The sequence below is a fragment of the Argiope bruennichi genome, chromosome 9 (genome assembly GCF_947563725.1).
Source record: "Argiope bruennichi chromosome 9, qqArgBrue1.1, whole genome shotgun sequence".
Lineage (NCBI taxonomy): Eukaryota > Metazoa > Arthropoda > Arachnida > Araneae > Araneidae > Argiope > Argiope bruennichi.
Window position 1 is genome coordinate 120222455 of NC_079159.1, and position 7798 is coordinate 120230252.

Here is a 7798-nt window from a genome sequence, read left to right on the forward strand (position 1 = left end):
TGTTTATATACACAATAAATAAAGTAGATGTAAGGTATTAAAATAACATGACTTTAATGTCCATCATATTGGACGCTTAAAAATACTTTAAGGGAATCTTAAGCTTAAGCTTTTTCAGTAAAATTAAACACAATCAGTATTCCTGGCTAACAGCTAAAACGCCAAAGTCGGTTTAGCTTGCTTAAATTTAAGTTTAAAAGTTAATTCAAATTTTAATTAAAAAGTACTTAAATTTGAAAATCATTTTTAAGCCTCTTAAAAGTGCTTGATTTTGATAAAAACTCCTTCAAAGGTTTAAAATTTTAGGAGAAATGAGTAGAAAAAAAAACATTTATATTTCTTTCCCCTTGGACTTGGAAATGATTAATCAAAAACATAGGCTTTACTTGCGAATGCATCAAGAAAAGAATACATGCTGCACCAAGTAAAAAAACTGACGAAAAGAATGAATTCGAGGAAGAAATTGAGAGATGTCAACACACACTAAGATTATGTATTATGATTATTTTCTTCAATAACAGCCACCACTGTGTATTAAAATGATTGGAAATGCTTATCCGGAAGGTGCAGTACGAAATACGGTCTTGCCAGACTTGCTGCGATTTCGAAAATGTTCGAATTTCTTTCATTTTTTTTTTTTTTTTTTTATGTTTTAGATGATGAACTTATCTTAGTTACGCCTCAGAAACGTATATTTAATCGTTTGTCGATTATTAAAGAAGAATACATAGCTTTGCTTCTATTGACCAAAAATAAGAATAAAGCACGATGTATTTGACGAGCAAAAGGCGTAGATATATCGAAAATGAGAGAAGCTACTCTAAAACATACGAAGGGTATTAACGATATTTAACTACTTTTTTTTTCCTCTTATTACAGAAAACCCTGGTTAATATATTATATTCGATCATCGTAAGTCTGATTAATATGCTGTATCGGAATGGTACCTTGAGCTACTAGTAAAGCGATTTACTGTTCTAAATTATAATTCGTCATGCTGCATAGTTACGGTAGTCGATAGCGTGAAATCTAGTGTGATGAAATTTTAACTTGAAGCTGTAAGATTTCATTTATTGTGTGCTTTTTGAAAATTTTTATTAGTGGGACCAATCTTGAAAAATTGGTATCTACTATGTAATTTCAAAATAACTACGTTCTAACCGCTCGAACTCCAGTTTCACGGTAACTTTAAGTTGCGTGGGCTATTCATTTCTCCATGGAATCAAAATGCTGCGTCGGCAGATTCCTTTCTGAAAATATATAAACTCAGAATATTTTCTCACGGCCGCTTTTTCCTGCTTTTTGCTTTCTATTTCGTTCGCAGCGTTGCTCTTGCCATGATTTAGAGAACGATATCTTGACAAAACTAAAATTTAGGTTATTCGCTTGAAAGTATGAAGAAAAAAAATCATTAAAGAACACTGATGACTACTTCTTCAAATCAAGTTTTCTAGATATAGGACTTAAAATTTAAAATAAATACATTTTTAAAAAGTTTTTCGGAACTCAGTTTCTACTTCTCGAAAGATTTTCTGTTTTTGCACAATTTTTCCGATTTCTCATGAAATCACTCTATATATCTAATAATAATAATAAATATTAAAAAATATATTATAAATATAATATATATAAAATTTAGCTTAATTTTGAATTAATTAAATTTTTTAAAAAATTCGATAGGTGCATATTTTTATCCTGTATGTATATATGTGCCGAATTTGGCAGTTGTAGATCAAGTGATCTGGTCTGTAGAGCAGCAACACATATTCGTCTCTGTTATTAGTGTAAATTACCTGGCATTATAACGTAGAAAGATCAAAACATTTAATACAAATGCTTAATTTCCTAATCACAGGAGGCATTTATGCCCATTATGCAAAACACAATAAATATTTTGTCAAGGGAACAGCAAATTCAGTATTCAAATATTGTTCATTAAACTGCAAAACAAGTTCAATGACTGAATATGTCTCATTACTCACAAAAATCGGATGTTCAAATATAATAGATATATTTAAGTACCAGAAAACACTCTTCAAGAATATTCACAAAAAATTTTTAGTGACAATTAAAAAAGGTGATTCAACTCTTAATTTAATCATGATAAAGCATCGCACCTCTATGTTGCACACCTGGATGATACTGTGGCGATCCTGCTTCCATCAAAATGACTGTATTCGAAAAACTATTTTCCTAACTGCGCACCGGAAGTACGAAGCAGTTATCTACGATCAAGCGCGCAAGCTGTGCGAATTAAAAAGATCAATTTCCGGTCTTTCAAAAAAATCTGTTGTCTGTCGATGTGTTAGCGTTAAAAATTAAAAAGATGTTTATTTTTATATAAAAAAAGTCGTCGCTCATTCTTTATGTGTGGATGTAACTTAACTATCCCAATTTGCAACCTTCTCCACTAAAACATCCCACATTTGGTGACTCGAAAAGTGAAAGGATAACTTTCCCAGTTTTCTTTATGCATTAAATGGCGCCATAGCGCATTTCTTCCTAATGGCGGTAAGCGTATCGTTGAATATTGTTTCTATTTTCACAGCCTAAATAATTTCCATCGGAACTTCTGTTATATAATTTGGATTAGCATTTTCATATTATTTACTCTGATTATCAGTATATTATTTGTATTTTCGTATTTCAAAGCAGTTTTGTGAAATTATATTTATAACGTGCCTTTGATTTCTTGAATAAAACATGCCAGGAGATACTCCAAATTCCGCCAACAACGACGCAACAGTTTCTCGTGTTGGCGTCAAACTTCCGCCTTTCTGAAAAGCTAACCCTGCATTATGGTTTGTTCAACTTGAGGCGCAATTCGCCTTGGCGGGAATTACTGCTGACGATACAAAATTTAATCACGTTATTTCTGCAGTTGATTCTGATATTTTGAATTGTGTAAGCGATATAATATTGAAACCTCCTGATACTGATAAATATCCAACATTAAAAAAACGTTTAATTGAGTTGCATTCTGAAAGTGAAGCTTCGAAAATACGTACGCTGCTACAAGGCCTAGAACTTGGCGACCAACGACCATCTCAGTTATTAGCTCGTATGAAAACATTGGCGGGCGATACTGTTGGCGAGCCACTCTTAAAATCTCTTTGGCTCGGAAGACTGCCAAACAGCACACAAACTATTTTAACTGCTTTGAATGAAGATTTAGCTGGTTTAGCATCAGTTGCAGATAAAATAAATGATTTGGCTGGCCATTCAAACATTAATTCCGTTACTCCTCAATCTTCGAATAATCAAATAGCCCAACTTGAAAAACAAGTCGCCCATTTGACGACTTTAGTTGGCGAGCTTACTACAACAATGCGCCAATCACGCTCTCAAAGCAGAAATAGAAATCGACCTTTTAAAAACAGTCGTAGTTGCTCTCGTGATCGCTTAAAAAAATATAAAGAACCTGCTGATGGCATTTGCTTTTATCATACAAATTTTGGCACAAAAGCAAAAAAATGTAGTTTGCCTTGCTCTTTCAAGAATTCGGGAAACTAAATCGGCGGTCGTCCACTGGCCTTGGCCACGATCGCAAAATTAATAGAATTATACTGGCCGATAAAGTTAGTAAATGGAAATTTTTAGTGGATACAGGCGCAGACGTATCTGTTTTACCAAACAATTATGCTCCTAAAGCTGATTCCTCTAATGAATTACTCCTCTTAGCTGCTAATGGCACAAAAATAGCTACTTTTGGTAAAAAACGCCTTACGCTAGACTTAAATTTACGGCGAAATTTTACTTGGTCTTTCATAATTGCAAATGTGAACCAACCAATTATAGGTGTTGATTTTTTAAAACACTATAATCTTTTGGTTGATGTTAAAAGTGGTTGTTTGATTGATGGCATAACTAAATTAACCACTCAAGGCAAATATACAAACACAGATTCATTAACTTCTGGTATATCCATTTTGCTTGGTGATTCAGAATTCTATGACATTTTATCGCAATTCCAAGACCTCACTAATCCATCTCAACCAACAAAAAGCAAAGTATCAACTAAAATACATCACTTTATTGAAACAACTGGTCAACCAGTATTTTCGAGACCTCGTCGCTTATCTCCCGAGTTGCTAAAAATTGCACGTCAGGAATTTGAATTTTTAATGTCTCAAGGTATTATCCGTCCTTCTAGTAGCCCATGGGCAAGTCCTCTACACATGGTGAAAAAGTCTAATGGAGAATGGAGACCGTGTGGCGACTACCGTCGTTTAAATTCAATTACCGTTCCTGATAGATACCCAGTTCCTCATATTCAAGATTGCACTCAAATGTTTTTCAATAAAACCATTTTCTCCACCCTGGATTTGATCCGAGCTTATCATCAAATTCCTATTAACCCAGCGGACATTCCAAAAACAGCAATCACAACCCCATTTGGTCTTTTTGAATATGTTTATATGCCCTTTGGTTTAAGAAACGCGGGACAAACCTTTCAACGTTATATACATCAAGTTTTGTCAAATTTAGATTTCTGCATTCCTTATTTTGATGACATACTGATTGCATCAAATAATGTAGAACAGCACAAACAACATTTAAAAACAGTATTTGAACGATTATCTCAGCACGGATTGAAACTAAACCCTTCAAAATGCGTCCTTGGGAAGCAATCGGTAAAGTTTCTAGGTTGTCTAATTACATCTGAAGGCGTGAAACCTTTACCGGAAAAAGTTCAAGCCATTTCTGATTTTCCCAAACCTCAAAATATATCTGAGCTAAAGCGTTTCTTGGCCATGCTCAATTTTTACCGTCGATTTTTGCCTCATGCCGCTCAGACTCAAGCTAGCCTACACGAACTTTTAAAAAACTCTAAAAAGAATGATAAGCGACTTGTTCCTTGGACTGACCTCACTACAGAAGCTTTCGAAAAATGCAAATCTGATATTGCAAATGCAGCTACTTTGAACTTCCATTCACCTAACCAGCAATTATCTATCATGGTTGATGCTTCAGACTCAGCCATCGGATCTGTCCTCCATACAACTACGTCTAATGGTCAACAACCTCTAGCATTTTATTCCCGAAAACTTACGCCCTCAGAACGTAAATACAGTACGTATGATAGGGAACTTTTGGCGATATATGCAACTATCAAACATTTTCGACACTTGTTGGAAGGTCAAAATTTCATAATATTTACAGATCATCGACCTCTTACTTTTGCTTTCACCAAAAAATCTGACTCTTCTTCTCCAAGACAACTAAGATACCTTGATTTCATTGCACAATTCAGCACCGACATCAGGCACGTATCGGGCTCAAAAAACGTTGTAGCTGATACCTTATCTCGTATTAATGAAATACAGTTACCAAAAATAGACTTTTCTGCCATGGCGGAAGCACAAGCATCTGATGAAGAACTTCAGACTATTTTGGCAAAGAATGAACTGTCACTTTGTTTAAAACCTCTCTCAACCGACCCCAATTCATCTAAACTTTACTGTGATGTCAAGCAAAACAAAATTAGACCTTACGTCCCAGAAATTTTCCGAAAGAAAGTTTTTCTATCTTTGCACAATATTTCCCACCCAGGTATCCGTGCCACTAAACATTTGATTTCAGAGAGATTCTTTTGGCCGTCCATGCAAAAGGACATTTCAAATTTCACCCGTTCATGTCTAGATTGCCAAAAATCTAAAATAGCTAGACACACCAATAGTCCTCTTAAATCTTTTCAATTACCTGCAGCCAGATTCGATCATGTTCATCTAGATCTCGTAGGACCTCTTCCACCTTCAAACAATTGCGGATACCTACTTACCTGCATAGATCGTTTCACACGATGGCCTGAGGCAATTCCCATTCCTGATATTTCTGCTGAAACTGTTGCGCGTGCATTCATAACTCATTGGATCTCACGCTTCGGTTTGCCTTCAATAATCACGACAGATCAAGGACGACAATTCCAAAGCAACTTGTTTTCTTTGCTCAGCAAACTCTTGGGTGTCCAAAAGATCCGAACGACCCCATACCACCCAAAAAGCAATGGAATAGTCGAGCGATTCCATCGATCTCTTAAACAAAGCCTCCGATGTCATGCATCTACGAAATGGACCGAATCAATTCCTTTGGTTTTGCTCGGACTCCGAACCGCATTAAAAGAAGATCTACAGTGCACATCGGCCGAACTAGTTTATGGCTCAACCCTTAAACTACCATCAGAATTTTTTGAATCCCCTTCAATTAACGTCGAGCCTCATGAGTTCCTAATAAATTTATGGACCTTGATGGATCAACTTAAACCTGTTGCTACTGCACCTCATGACACCAAGAAAGTATTCGTTCATCCAGCTCTGGACACTTGCTCACATGCGTTCGTGCGCCACGATGCTGTTAAAAAACCTTTACAAGCGCCATACGATGGACCATACCTCGTACTCAAACGAACTGATAAAATGTTCACAATTGAAAAGAACGGCAAACAGTCCACGATCAACATTGATCGCTTAAAGCCTGCGTTCTTCGAGAACTCTCACCAGTCCTCTGCACCAGCAATATCACCACCAGTTGCAGTTCCGACTTCACCAAAACCAGTACCTGAACTGTCTCCATCGAGTCCTGTGTCACCTACAAATTCTACTCCAGTACCTTATGTGACCAGATCTGGCCGACGAGTTCGCTTCAACACTCGTTACCTCTAACTTCAGTGCCTGCTGCACTACTAGAGGGGGGAGTACTGTGGCGATCCTGCTTCCATCAAAATGACTGTATTCGAAAAACTATTTTCCTAACTGCGCACCGGAAGTACGAAGCAGTTATCTACGATCAAGCGCGCAAGCTGTGCGAATTAAAAAGATCAATTTCCGGTCTTTCAAAAAAATCTGTTGTCTGTCGATGTGTTAGCGTTAAAAATTAAAAAGATGTTTATTTTTATATAAAAAAAGTCGTCGCTCATTCTTTATGTGTGGATGTAACTTAACTATCCCAATTTGCAACCTTCTCCACTAAAACATCCCACAATACCATCTTTGCAATACCAAAATCCAATGGGACTACGTAACGTGATTTGATTCGAGTATTTCAATGAATTGTGATCTGAAATAATTTCGACTCTGACGCCATGGATCCATTAATCAAATTTGTTCAACCCTAATAACACTGCTCATGCTTCTTTTTTATTCAACTAAATGGATAAATTTTGACCAGAAAAAGCAAATGATTTACACTTTTCTTTAGAATCTTACTAAGTTAAACAACGTTTTACTCCATATTCTGATGCATCACAATCACTTGAAAAGGTAGATTAGCATTATGATTGGTTAAATAAGTTACCTCACATAAAAGTTTCTTCGATTTCTCAAATGAAACTTGCTTTATTTGCCGTCAAGATGCATCCTTGGACTTATTTATTTTTTTCCCCATTAAATCATAAAATGAAATCTCGTCATAATTTTGTATATAGATTCTATAAATCTGGCATTAATCTAACCTCCTTCTTTGTAGTGGACCTTACTGACCTTCATATCGCCAAGACCTTTTTTCATCTGATCTGTATTTCCTCCCACTTATTACATGTCCAATTGTTTTATTTTCTTTGCTGCAAAAGTGCATTTGCCAAGCCTTACCAGATAAACCCAATTTATCCAATTCTGTCAAAATTAATTTTAAGTGACTAATTGTTTGAGAAAACGTTCTTAAGCTTAAGTTCTTAAAGTATGTAAGCTTGAGAATATTCAGAATGAATGTGAGTGCATGATTCATTTAACTCTGAAAGGCATCTGGTACTTGTTGTAACGATAATCAAAAAGCGCCAAGAATAAATTTCGTCAATTTGGCG